The sequence below is a fragment of the Pleurodeles waltl genome, chromosome 1_1, assembly GCF_031143425.1.
Source record: "Pleurodeles waltl isolate 20211129_DDA chromosome 1_1, aPleWal1.hap1.20221129, whole genome shotgun sequence".
NCBI lineage: Eukaryota > Metazoa > Chordata > Amphibia > Caudata > Salamandridae > Pleurodeles > Pleurodeles waltl.
Window position 1 is genome coordinate 147897161 of NC_090436.1, and position 13355 is coordinate 147910515.

Genomic DNA, 13355 nt, shown 5'->3' on the forward strand with positions numbered 1-13355 from the left:
TGATTCAAATGCTACATAGATTACACTTGTTTCGACGATATGGACAGCTATTAATGTTCATATATGTTTATCATTTGGTGTTGAGACACATTTATATTGTGCTAGCTTTGTTAATATAGGGAAATAAATTCACTAACTTTGCAATAAACTGGTGTGGTTATTCCTGACTGAAAGTTGATTATTGATTTTGATGAAATTGATCGATTATGAGTACAGAGAGTTCCCACTAAGTCAAAAGATTCATCGGCCTAAAGAGCGTCCGAATACAGGTAAATTATTACTACGGACCGCTCTATCATCGGTCACAGTATAAATCAATGGGGAAAATCCATCTTCCCGATTTTATTTTTCCAAAATGCTCCACTTCCCGGCCTGAAAATGTTGGCATGTACGAAACAGCTGAAGATTCCCATTTCTTTTCTCGCAGCCCCCTGGCTCCAAGGCCTCGTTATTACAACCCATTGTGTGCTGCAGGCCGCCCGTGTCTCTCTGCGGGTATCTGGTTCGCAGCGCTGAGCCGCCCCCGCCGCCGCGCTCCCCCTCGCGGAGCGGCACTGCCGAGGGCGAACTCTGCTGTTTACAATCCGCCTGCTGCGCCAGCTCCGCTGCGTCACTTCCGCCCGGCCGGGCCTCGCTGTGGATCTGCGGCTCTGCTCGCGGGAGGAGAGCGGCCGCCGCGGGCTGTGACTGCAGGTAGGCGGTGAGGGCTGTGCGGCCTCTGCGGGGTCCGGCGGACCTAGGGCGGGCACGGGGCAGGAAGGGTCCAGCCCACGGAGGTCTTGGGATCTTGAGGCGCTCTGGTTTCGCCCAGGCCCGCGCTGTCTCCTCCCTCCCTATGTCCACGGATAAGGTCCGCTTAGGGTCCGCTGTTGTCCTCCGGGCCTGTCCTGCCACTGAGCCGCTCCTGCTCCCTGCTTGGGCTGGGGTCGCGATAGGGATCCAGCCGCTGTGCCCAGCTCCTGCAAGGGGAGGCGGGGGAGTAGAGTGCCAAGCACGGTGTTCGAGCTCATTCTGGCAGGAGGGACAGACCCGGGGGTCTGTGGATATGTCCAGCTCAACCCAGAGGGGCGTATAGCATGACACCATGCGAATTAGCGGACGCTGTCGCCATCCTTGACACTTGTTTCTCAATCAGTTTCACTATTGAGTTATTTGGGTACCATAAACGTTAGAGGGTGTGACATGGACCATTGAGTGTAGAGTTCATTTCTACCGTCTAAAAGTGTGACGTATGTCATACAGTGTTGCTTTTTTAAAATTTAATATCATTGGGTGTATTTCTGTTACTTTATGCAGTGTTTACATACGATGATTTCTACGTGTATTACTACTAGTCTGAAGCAGGGTCAATCCTCTGTGGCAATGATCCAAGTTGTGAGTTGTCTCTCGTGTATCGATTTTGGTTTTAAGACCGTTCACCTAAGTTGTGTCGGCTTTGTTGGAGTGTTATACTGTTTTTGGGGCCGTGGAGGAGACTATCATTTATTATCTAGAGCCTCCACTCAGAACAGGGTCGTGCGAGCTTTTAATGTGCAAACGATATTTTACATACATAGTGATAAAACATCTGAAGTGTAAAGAATGAGTACGATCCATGTTTAGAGTAAAATAAATTCAGTCCTAATTATAGTATTTACGTACAGTCGTACGATAAACATCGATCCAATGAACTGAATCATTACCTTGTCCTAAAACCTGTGTGTGTGTGTGTGCTTATTCTAAGGGATGTGAAGTATTCGCCGTACTAGTCTGGCTATTCTGTAACTTCCCTGGTGTTATTGATGGGGAAATCCTAATAATGGCAGCTTGATTTGTTTTAATGTACATTGTCTCGAAACTCGTAGATGTTTTATACATTTTCGTATAAACCAGTCTAAAGTGGCAATCATATGTGTTGAGAAACATGGCTTCCTTGAGGGCAGTACTTGAAGTGGGACGAGAAGCATAGGGGAGGGTCTTTTAAGGATGTGTGACCCATAAAGCACACCTAGAAATCTTCCCCAACAGGCGTGGCCTATGAATTAAGAGCCGGGTGACAAGGAACCTGTGCTTGACGCACCGTTCCATCTAACCAGTATTTTTGTCAGTCACTCCTGTTATCCACTTCACAGCATGCCTTTAAGTGTTCCCTGTCAGCGTTAAACATTTAAACTCATTTCGCTAACCATGTCTTTTGTGAAGTCCGTCCATTTTCAAGTTTCAGTCCTCGGCCTCTTCATTGCTGTCTTTTTTTTTTTTACTCTCTCCTTTATTTGCTTCCTTTCGGCCCCTCTGTTTCACCACTTTCTCTCACACATTCCTACTGCTGTAACACTCTCAGTTGTAAACACTCCATATTCTTTTGGCACTTCCAGCATTTTTCACAGGTGTGTACCTCCTTCACACACTGTCCCATAAATTAATTATTAGGGCTCCCTGTTTTCCGTTTTTACTTATTTTTACTTGCAAGTACAGACAGAAAACATTGGGTTTCCTGTCTGTATTTATTTTTAAAAACAGAAAAATACAGTTTGACTTCCATACTGAGATAAATTATTTTCAGGCCAATAGCTGTACATAGTAGCAGTATGGGGAGTTACACAGCTAAATGCGATTTGCTTAAATCACTGAAATTCTCAACATGTATTTGTTTCAATATGCTATTTGTTTCATGTGGGTTTATTATTTCATTGATTTTGGCTGTGTAATCTGCTAAACCCTGACATGCATCAAACTAGGAGTGCACTTTTATCCGTTAATTAAATGCAGAAATATACAAGTTATCAGTTCATCTGATCACAAAATAAATATATCTAAATACCCAAAAAAATGGCCAAAAAATAGATATGGATAAATACAGACGGAAATGTAAAACAAAAAAATACAGACCGTAAAACCGGGAGCCCTGATAATTATGTTTTGCACATTTATGGCCATCAATTGTGTGCTTTGCTGAGAGCCCAAGCAGAGGAGGAGCATATACACTATAGATGTCATCGGTGAAAAGGACATAGTGTTAAGGAGAAAGGTCATATACCATGCAGTATGAAGTAAAATGAAAAGTAAACAGGGACTGCAATGCTGACTTGGGTTACCTTAAGGTTTCTTTCACTCACTGCTGAGAGCGAGATGAGTTTTTGCTTTTAATGTTAATGACAGAAAAGTAGGGTTTAGTGGAGACCCATTTTTAGGTCGAGTGTAACAGTCTGCAAGCGCTGCTATCCGATGTGTTGTTATCTATCTGTGGGGTTTAACAATGGCCAACTCACGCCTATTACTTTGATATATTCGTGGGCTTGCCTTTTAAAAATCCCTTGATGTTGTTGGTAAATGCTTTACTTTTGTCCTGCCTTGGGGCGGTTTGGTTACCGCCTTTGGGACCGACCCTGTTACATGGATAATTACACGATTGCCGATATATTTAACTGTGGGCGAACTACTTAATAAAAAATGTTAATTCATTTTTTAATCCCTCTCGTTCGCACTGATGCTCATGGAGGACATGGTGCTTATAAGATTAATGCAGCACTAACTTGATCAGTGGTGTTTGAGTGCTCTACATGACTACCATGTAGTCATATTATTTATTTTGTCTCTCCTTTCTCTGTGGAGGACATGCCACATTGAAGTTTTATAGAGTGCAAACTTGTATTGAGTTTCCTGGCCGACTGGTGAAACAAGCTCAGTCGCTGTTAGCAGAGCAGTCTTTGGGGAGATGTGTTTTTCCAGCTCTCTTCCTTGCTCTCCCCCAAATCACTTGATTGAACTCAAGAAGTCCGTGTCGGGCGCAAGACAAGGCTACAGCCAGCTTGAGCTGGGCTAGCACAGAGGACCGGCTAATTTTATTACCTTCACCTAAACTTCAATGAAATTTCAAAAGTCTGTGGGGCTTTAATGGCAGCCAGAGCCAACCCCAGCAGTCTGCTAAAATGCTGCATAAACAGTGGATTAGGGCCAAGCAAGGGGTTGCCAAACGCTGCTTGCATAGCGCTGCTACCTCTAGCCCCGTAGGGTGTGTGCAACTGGAGTTTACAACAATACAATGCATGCAACATAATAAAACGCCCGGGACACCATTTGTGGGTATAATACGTCGCAAGTTTATTGATTTCACAGGTTGGGTTAGCTTACGGGCGATCCCAGTGTTGGAGATGAGTTCGTTAACATTGTCTGACACCCATCCTGAGAAATCTAGAGCTGTTCGGTCTGGTGTTCTCCGCACCAGCGTACTTAGATTCTTACAGCTCGTTCCTTTATCGTGGTTTACCACTCTCCTCCTTTATTTATGTGTCGTGCTCCTGACAAGTCAGAGCGAGACCCAGGCCAGTCTCTACAGTTGCTCAGGATTCCAACTGTCCCTTGCAGGATTAAGGAGCGCCGTCGCGTCTTCCCAGGCCCCGCCATAAAGACTCCCAGTGGCCTTAGGAATTGCTTTTGGTTCCAGGAATCACCATTGGGAGGCCTTTTAATCATTTTAAGCTTTAGGATCGCCCTGTAACTCCGCTTTGCGACGATCCTTGATTCTTCTGTAAAGAAAGTCATGTTATACACGTCTGTCTAACATACATGCCTATCCCCTTCTTCCCTGTATGCATCCAGCCCTGGTTTGCAGCTGTTGTTGGGTGGAAGGGAGGTTTATAGTTGTTCGCCCAAAGAGGCCCAGCCCTGAGAGGTTACCCCTTATGAGACCACCTGGCCTCACTCCTCCCTCCTGACACCTAGGGCCCATAAACCAAGGGGTGGACCACCCTCTCTAAGTACGGTGGCCCCTTTTGTCCATCTGCATCCCTAGCAGGGGAGCAACGCTAGGAAGCTGCCCCCCCCCTATTGGCGCCCTTCTTGCAAGGTTGCCAGCTGCATAGCGCTGCTACCCCTAGCCCCTTAGGGTGTGTGCAACTGAAGTTTACAACAATATAATGCATGCAACATAATAAAACACCCGGGACACCATTTGTGGGAATAATATGTCGCAAGTTTATTGATTACACAGGTTGGGTTAGCTTATGGGTGATCCCGGTGTCGGAGATGAGTTCGTTAACATTGGCCGACACCCATCCTGAGAAAGCTAGAGCTGTTCCGTCTGGTGTTCTGTGCACCAGTGTACCTAGATTCTTACAGCTCGTTCCTTTATCGTGGTTTACCACTCTGCTACTTTATTTATGTGTCATGCTCCTGACAAGTCAGAGCGAGACCCAGGCCAGTCTCTACAGTTGCTCAGGATTCCAACTGTCCCTTGCGGGATTTAGGAGCGCTGCTGCGTCATCCCAGGCCCCACCGTGAAGACTCCCAGTGGCCTGAGGAATTGCTTTTGGCTCCAGGAATCACCATTGGGAGACCTTTTAATCATTTTAAGCTTTAGGATCGCCCTGTAACTCTGCCAAGCCTCGGGGATGGCATCTCGCGATAACCCTGCCCCCCCTCACCTGTTCTCATCCCTTATTACCAACATATAGCCTGCTCTTTCTAGAGCGTCTCTAATATTTAGTAGAAAAATATCCGTGCCTGCGTCAGACAAGTGTACCCCGTGTGGCGTTAAATTACCGCTCAGGTGTCTACTCAGCAGGGTATGTCTGATGAAGCCAAATCCCTGTTGCTTCGCAAATTTTTGCAGGGACATGTTGATTCTCCACCTGGACATTTCAATGGCGGCAGGTGACCTGGCTCCCTGCCACACCCCCGCAGGATAATAATCTCAGACCAAATTATTTCCCGTCCTCCATCAGGGCAGCGATCCTGGCGAGACCTGCCTCATGGCCTGCAACAGGGGGCCCCTCCCACAAGCAGTTAGATCGTTTCCACCCAGATGGATCAAAAGAATGTCCGGCTTAAACCCTCTCTTCCCCACCAGCTGGCCAACTCTAGGTTCCAGCATGGCCCATCTCATTCCTGGGCTTCCCATCCAGGAGAGTTCGACGTTACTGAAACCGTGGTTCCAGCCTCTTTCCCTGGCCCGTTGTTCTGCTCTGGCAACTAAGGAGTGGCCCATCACCCATACTGTCTTAGCCCCTAGATGAATGAGCAGGTAACCATTACCACACACTTTATTGACATCTGTGATCGCCATATATACGCTATGGCAAAACAACATTACAATACATTCAACACATTTAGCACCACCGCAATGCCCTCTTCTCATCTAGGACCCTTGCCAGCCTCCTGCCCCGGTTCACTAAATGCTCTGCCATTGGGGAGGTCGTGATGACAACCCTTCCCAGTCTCTGGAACAAATGCACAGTTTGTATCTGTCCGACTTCCACCTCCCGATCCGCTTAATAGCCCCCGAATGCAGACCCTCCTCAAGGGCTGTGGTGGCCGCACCGATTCTGAAGGAATGTGTTGACCATTTGCACCCTTGGTACCCCGCCTTTGCCCACTTCAAGACCCTTCTGTATTGAAACTGTGTGAGAGGCTGGCCATCTTGGTGAAGCAATAGGTATCCTGGTTGTGTCGGACGGCATGCTGTGTACCTCCTGAGCAGTTCTGTTGGGCAACACTTGGGGTCCCCTAGCCCTCGCAAACGCACCACCACACCTTTCCCTTTCTGGTCAGCTTTTGAGTGCCGCACTTTCAGCTCAGCCATGTCCTGACCCATCTTGAGGTCACTTCACCTTGGTGCCCTATCAGATGTGTCGCTCTTCGCTTTCGCCACTAACTCTGAAGTCCTGAATGCCCCCAAAAAGGCTAGGGACAATGTGACAGAGAATAACAGCTCCTCATACTGTGTGTTACAAATGACTGTGAGCGCCCCCACCAAACCCTTTAGCATGTCTAGATCGATGGGTGCCCTCTGGTCAGGTGTCTTTCCTTCTTGTCTAGCCCAACCTTTCAGGGCTGCCCTCAACGGGAAGCCCGCAGTTGGATCTCCCTCCTCCCTCAATTTTGCAAAATGGGCGATTGCCGCCAGGTGCCTTTAGACCCATGCATGTGATTTCCCATTGTCTTTTGCCCACAGTACAAAGCAATGCACTCTTCTGGCCGGTGGATGGTCTTCCCCAGCTCCCCAGGAATGTGTTACTGATGTAAACCTGTTGAAACATGCCCTGTATCTGGCTCGGGTATCAGGGGCCAGTGATAACTCTCCCAGCACCACTATCCTTTGTTCCACTGTACCAATCGCCACCATTCCGCATTGAACGGCGTCATCTCCTCCATCGCCTGGGGGCAAGAAGCCCGGAATTTTACCCACTGAAAACGAGAAAGCATCAGCGGCTACATTCGTCACCCCTTGCACATGCCGCACACGAAATTCCACGTTTCCTAACAGACAACCTCTCACTAGCTCCCTCAACAGCCCTACCAATACCGGGCAATTCCTGGGCTGGCAGTTGATAGCCTGTACTACGGCCTTGTTGTCTGACCAGAATGTAATCCTCTTGTTGGCTAGCACTTGTGGCCACAGAGGGAGAGAGAAGACAATTGGGAACATCTCTAGTACAGTGATGTTTTTTGTGAGTCCATGCCTCCTCCGTGCATTGGGCCATTTTACCGAACACCACTGACGGTCCAGTATGGCCCCAAAGCCCTCTCTCCCTGAAGCATTGGTAAAGAGCTGGAACTGCTGACTGGTGCACCATGGAGTGCACCACAACAGTGTACCAATGAAATCCTCCAGAAATGACCGCCACATGCGCAGGTCCTCCTTCAGGCCCGCACTGAGGCGCACCAAGTGGTGGGATTTATTAACCTTCACTGTTGCCCTTGCTAGCCGCCTGGCAAAGATTCTGCCCACTGGTATAATTCTCGCTGCAAAGTTTAGCCTGCCTAGGAGGCTCTGAATTGTGGCTAGCGTCGCTTTGTCTTTGCTCAGCACCTGCCGAATGTCGGCCTGAAGAGCCATGACCTTGTCTTCTGGCAATCTGCTCATCCCTGGGGCAAGACTGACTCAGGTGTTCAAATGCATTGATGGTAGCCCTACACTTGCTAGAACCTGGCTTACCTATGAAGAGGAAGTCGTCTAGGTAGTGCAGAGAACTCCCCGGTTTTTTTTTTTCCTTCAGCGCCCATTCCAGGAGGCATGCAAAAGTTTCGAATAAGGAACATGACACTGCACAACCCATGGGCATGTACTTGTCGTAAAAGTATTGGCCAGCCACTTCATCCCTAGGAGGTGGAAACTACTCAGGTGGACTGGGAGAAGGTGGAACGCTGACTCAATGTCTGCCTTTGCCATAAGCACCCCCTTGCCTGCTGCGTGAACCAGGTCAATCGCCTCGTCAAACGAAGCATAACAAACCGAACACGTTCCCTCCTCCAGGTAGTCGTTCACGGATGACCCTGTGGGGTAAGAGAGATGGTGGATAATCCTATACTTGCCCTGTTCTTTCTTTGGTACAATCCCCAGAGGTGACAAAATGAAATTTGGAAGGGGTAGCTGGGTAAAGGGGCCAGCCACCCTCCCCAATTGACGCTCCTTCTCCAGCTTCTCCTGTACCACTCCTGGGGCTTCCATGGCTGAGCTTAAGTTATTGGCTCTCTTAGTGACTGCCGGGACGGAATATGGGATCCTAAAACCTTCACTGAAACCTCTGAACAATAGCTCATGTTCAGCTTGTCTAGGGTAGCCTTTGAGGATGTGTGCCAAGGTGCTAAAAGTTATGGGAGAAGGTGCTATTGTAGTGTGTTGCGACTCCGGACAATTAAGGCTGCTTGGCACCGGCATTGGTACCCATTGGCTTATCGGTCTTGGTCCCTTCGTTGCAGTTGGCTGCTGGGTGCCAACCGACGCACTTGGAGCAGTTGTGGGTGAATTTGCAGATGGCACCCCATGAGCATGCCCCAGTGTTGTATAGCCTACATGAATTATTGTTGAACCTATACTGATAAGCCCCTCTTCCCCTTTGCGGGGCTTCCCTCGAAAGGGGGGCCTAAGCTGCTGCTTAAAATAGTATGGCCTTGCTTGTTTGTGTCCGGTGAAATGGGTGTCACTGTTGCTGTCCTTCTGCCATTGCCCATGTACTTCACCCAGAGTTCAATTTCGCAACATTCCCATGCCATCTCTGGTGCCTGTTCCATCTTTTGCCTGAGCCCCCTGTCGTATTTCAGCCACTCTGTATGACCCTGTTGTATTTGCACAGAGCCGGTCCCTGTTCAGGGAACTTCTCCATGATCACTGTGGACAGCATTTCGAATGCCTCTAACCAGTTGTCTATTGACTCCTCTGGCTTAACCTTCCTCTTCCATTTGTGCTTCTCTACCTCCTTGTTGGGTACTGTTATGCCTGCGCCCTCCTTGGCAAATGTGAGCAGCGAGAAAATGACAATGAATTCCCTATTCCATATTCTCTCTCTAGCTTCTAAAGGGACCCTCCACGCCAGGGATAACCTCCCCGACAGCAAGAGGGGATCCGGCCTAACAACAGTCCTTTTGTCACTCCCGCCTGCTAGATTATCTGTTGCGACCCTGTCCGTAACCTCAGCTCTAGGCGCAGAAGCCTCGCCCTGCACCTTCGGCGGAGAGTTGGTGTCCCCACCCCACACCTGCCCTGCGCATGCTCGCCTGTTGCTAGCGCCCTGTTTCTCCATGCCCAAACCTGCTAGCGCTTTCGCTGAGTACATGAAGCTGTGCATTGCCTCCATCATCTTACCCAGTCCCACCTGCAGCCCCTGCCCTGATGCTCCTGGGGTGGGGCTGCAGGCCGTTGGCCGTTCTGCTCCTGAGCAATTGGCGTGCTCGTCCCTGGGGCAAGCCCCCCAGCAGTGAGCGGAACCCCACTTGCACCAGCAGCCTCTTGCTCCTCACGGTCTTTCTTGGATCTCCTTGGCCCGCTGTCCTTCTGGGAAGTTGAGGGACTTTCTGGTAAATTTCTTTCCGCCATGTCCTTCTTGGCTCTTTTGAGTTTGCTCCCAGCTGTGGCCCTTGCCAACCTCTTCCTTTTGGCAGGCGCTACAACACTTTCCTCGCTTAGGAGACAGAGGCCTGAGTCTGAAGGCTGCACCTCGTCCGTGTTCGTCGCAGCGGGAGTTCCTGATTGCTGCTGCACCCCTTGTGCTGCCACTTTCTTCTTTTCCCATTCGAGACCGTTCGCCTGTCCCATGGCCATGAATTTCGCCCAGATATCAGCCTCCTCCTGGTTCTCCCTGGGGGGCAAAGAGTGAAGGCGAACCGTGGACTTCCATTGTACCCGATGTGTGTGCGGGTTAGGAACTTAGGTCTGCAATTGAGAGAAGACAGCTTTATTATTGTGCTCTTGGAGATGCACCACCACGTTATTTGCTTGCCCGGTGTTGCCTTGCTGGCTTGTGTACCTCCCAGAGACCATAAGTTTCACCCTCCTCTTTCTTCTCTTTTCTTTTGTATTTTTTAGTTTTTTGTACCCTTCAGCTTCTGTAACTAACCCGTGGCCGCTTCTGCCAGCCCCAATGGTCTCCACCCCGATTCCGCGCTGCCGCCGCTACCTACCGGCCCTCCTGGTCGCTCATCAGCTGTTAAGGTGGCACCCTAGCGGGGTAACCTTCTGACAATATAATGTATTCCCCCGCTGGCTTGAATTGATAGCCGCTGCCCTCTTACGCGCTTTACTACAATCCCACGGGGTACCTGGCAAGTAAACCTCTTCGTCAGTCCGCGTCTGTGACCTGTGCCGCCCCCATGGAAAACCTCGCTCATGTGCTCCGCTGTCAGGCCCGGCCACCTTGCTGTTCGCCTGCCACCGCCCTTCGCTGCAGTCACCCCGGTACCCCATCTCCACTTACCGTGTACCTTACTCCACCTCAGTACCCTAATGCCTGTGCCTCGTTGTTGCCTTATGTGGCCAACCGCAGGAATTCCCAACAGTTCGGCGGCCGCCTGGAAGCAAATTGACAATTAACACCAAAGCATCACAATTTGTAATTTATTTATGTAAGCATTTAGCTATTTATTTATTTATTTATTTATATATTTATCATTATATATATATATGTATCTCACATAGTTGGACGCCGCAAATAAAGAGGCAGTGCCCTAACCGTATATGTGTTGCAAAGGCACCAATGCCTCATCCATCCTTATCAAGTGGTGCTAACCCTCTCTCTTTCGCAGCCAAACTATGAATGGCCATTGGAGGTCACATACCCCATGCCTGCTGAGCACTGTTCGACCCCTTGTCAATAATCCTTGAGTTCGAGCAAAGATAATTTTTTTTTTGAGCCACCGCTCGCACATATGTCTGCCAGCTCCCTGCCCCGAGCCGCCATCTGCGCCCAGCTGCCCTACTAGGCACCCAGTGCCTCGCGCCTGTCTTTTCCTCTCGCTCTCTTTTTTTTTTTTTGCGCTGGTAGCTGAAATATATTTAGGTGGCATTGGCTGTATTCGAACCCCTGTACACAGATAGCCTGCTGCACCCAAGGTAGCAAACCTGCCGCTGCGCTATGGCAGTTGGATGCGCATCTCCCGCCCGCGTGTACGTTTACACACATGCTTGTTCTTTTAGAGCGGCTGAAGCTGGGCGTGACCCCCCCCCCCCTTTCCGCCCTCGTGTACATTTACATTGAGGGGCGTGGCGGGGGAGGTACATGCACGCCCACACACGCGCGTTCAGTAAGCGCGCGTGACGCTGGGCGCGCCCCGCCTTCCGGCGTCCCCTTCGTGTCGGGCGGGGGATGGGCACGCTGCGCAATGGATCCGTGCACCCCCATGGCCCAGCGCCTGCACCTCGCCGGGCCCCACCGTGATTGGTGCTGCCAAAGGTGAGGAACAGGGAGCGGGAGGGGTTGTGATTTGGGGGCGCATCCGCGTGTTCCAACTATTGGGCACTGCATCTCTGGCACCAACATTTTTTTGGGGTGGTGGGGGGAGTTTGTGGGGCAAGGGTTTCGGCTGTCAATCCGGTCGAGCCCGTTTATGGAAAGCTGCACGAAAAGAGACGTCTTTTTATTTTATTTTATTTTTATACATTAGTCGATTGGAAAGGCACCCCACTGACCCGACCACACAAGTCTGTATATGCTGGAATTTGTGACCCCCCCGCCCCCTCGAAACGTGTTTAGGGTCTTTGTCCCACTCGTGTCCCTGCCGTATCCCACAGCAGAAAGTAGATGGGATCCAAACACACATCATAGTAAGATGAACACCGGATCGCAGGCAGTAGGAGCATCCCCCTTTAGATCCCCCGCCCTTGCAGCGCCCTGGCCCTGGCCCCCTACTTCCTCTGACTAACCTTGGTTTTGACTCGCTCCGGGTGCCCACAGCCAGGTATCTGCTGCTGTCCACTTTATCGTTGTTGTCCCAAAGAGGCCCAACCCTGAGAGGTCACCCCTTATGAGACCTCCTAACCTCACTCCTCCCTCCTTACACCTAGGGCCCATAAACCAAGGGATGGACCACCCTCTTTAAGTACGGTGGCCCCTTTTGTCCATCTGCATCCCTAGCAGGGGAGCGACGTGTGGAAGCTGTCCCCCCCCCCTCCCGTATTGTCGCTCTGCGAGCGACGTGGCCAGCTGCAGTTCGTGTTTATATTGTCGTCTGACCCCGCTGGGGTCTGATGCGACTCACCCCATGCTTTAAACCCCGTGGTATGCAGTGGAATTTCAGTTCACTGAACTAAAATTCCATCATATTTATTTTTAATTTACAGGCGGATCCGCAGAGCTAAACTCACTCAAAGACCTAAAAAACAGAAAGGTGAGTCACCTTTCAATCCGGCGTATAGTAATCCTGACAGCCACTTAGATTGTAATGGAGGTTATTTGTGTGGCAGATTTTCTTTGTGAAAAACTGTACGACATGTGAAAAGTGACTACATTTCCTGCAACTGGTCCGCATTTTTTTCTTTGTTTTATTCAAAAAATGATCTGTGCAAATAAAATCAGTTTGCCCCTAAACTCTCCTTTGTGCAAGGTGCCAAATTAAAATCACTGTAAAATGGTTTAGGCCTTTTTTAGACCAGTGTAAAATTTATGCAATGTTGTGCCAGCTGGAAAAAAAAAATTCCATCAGCTCTCAAGTACATGGCAATGCTGCCACCCCCACCCCAATCCAAAATTCATCACCTTGTCATATGCAGGAAACTTGGACTGATTTTCCTTGGTCACCAAGAGCACAAGCCAAGAGTCCTAGATGAACATAATTTGGGAGGGAGCATTGGCCACTTTTTTTTCTGTTGACTCTGTCCAGTGTATTTTTATCTGGACGTGCCCAGATACCAGAATAAAGAAAATATGTTTTTAGGTCAAGCGCACAACCGCTTTGACCTGTTGTAAGTATTGTGGCCTTAACCCCGCCCATCTTATGCCTATCCCTTTTACCCGTTTTTTTCAAAAATTCCTTGATGTCATTGGTAAATGCTTAACTTGTGTCCCGCCTTGGGGCGGTTATGTTACCGCCTTGCAGTCTGACCGTGTTACTTGGATAATTGCACGATTGCCGATATACTTCAGCATGGGTGAACTTTTTTTTTG

At 49.5% G+C, this 13355-nt stretch overlaps 1 protein-coding gene and 1 non-coding gene across 2 annotated transcripts in view; one reads left to right on the forward strand and one right to left on the reverse strand.

Annotated features, from left to right (window-relative positions):
- The first annotated feature begins 540 nt into the window (after positions 1 to 540).
- Positions 541 to 13355, forward strand: part of SMAD4 (SMAD family member 4) — a 190215-nt gene continuing 177400 nt past the window's right edge. Inside the window, exon 1 of the mRNA XM_069219387.1 lies at positions 541 to 693. The gene's annotated coding sequence lies outside the window, so the exon portion shown is untranslated. The remainder of the gene's footprint in view (positions 694 to 13355) is intronic.
- LOC138292310 (U6atac minor spliceosomal RNA) lies at positions 10880 to 11004 on the reverse strand. The gene has a single exon (XR_011202648.1). It is a non-coding gene; the product is annotated as a U6atac minor spliceosomal RNA (small nuclear RNA).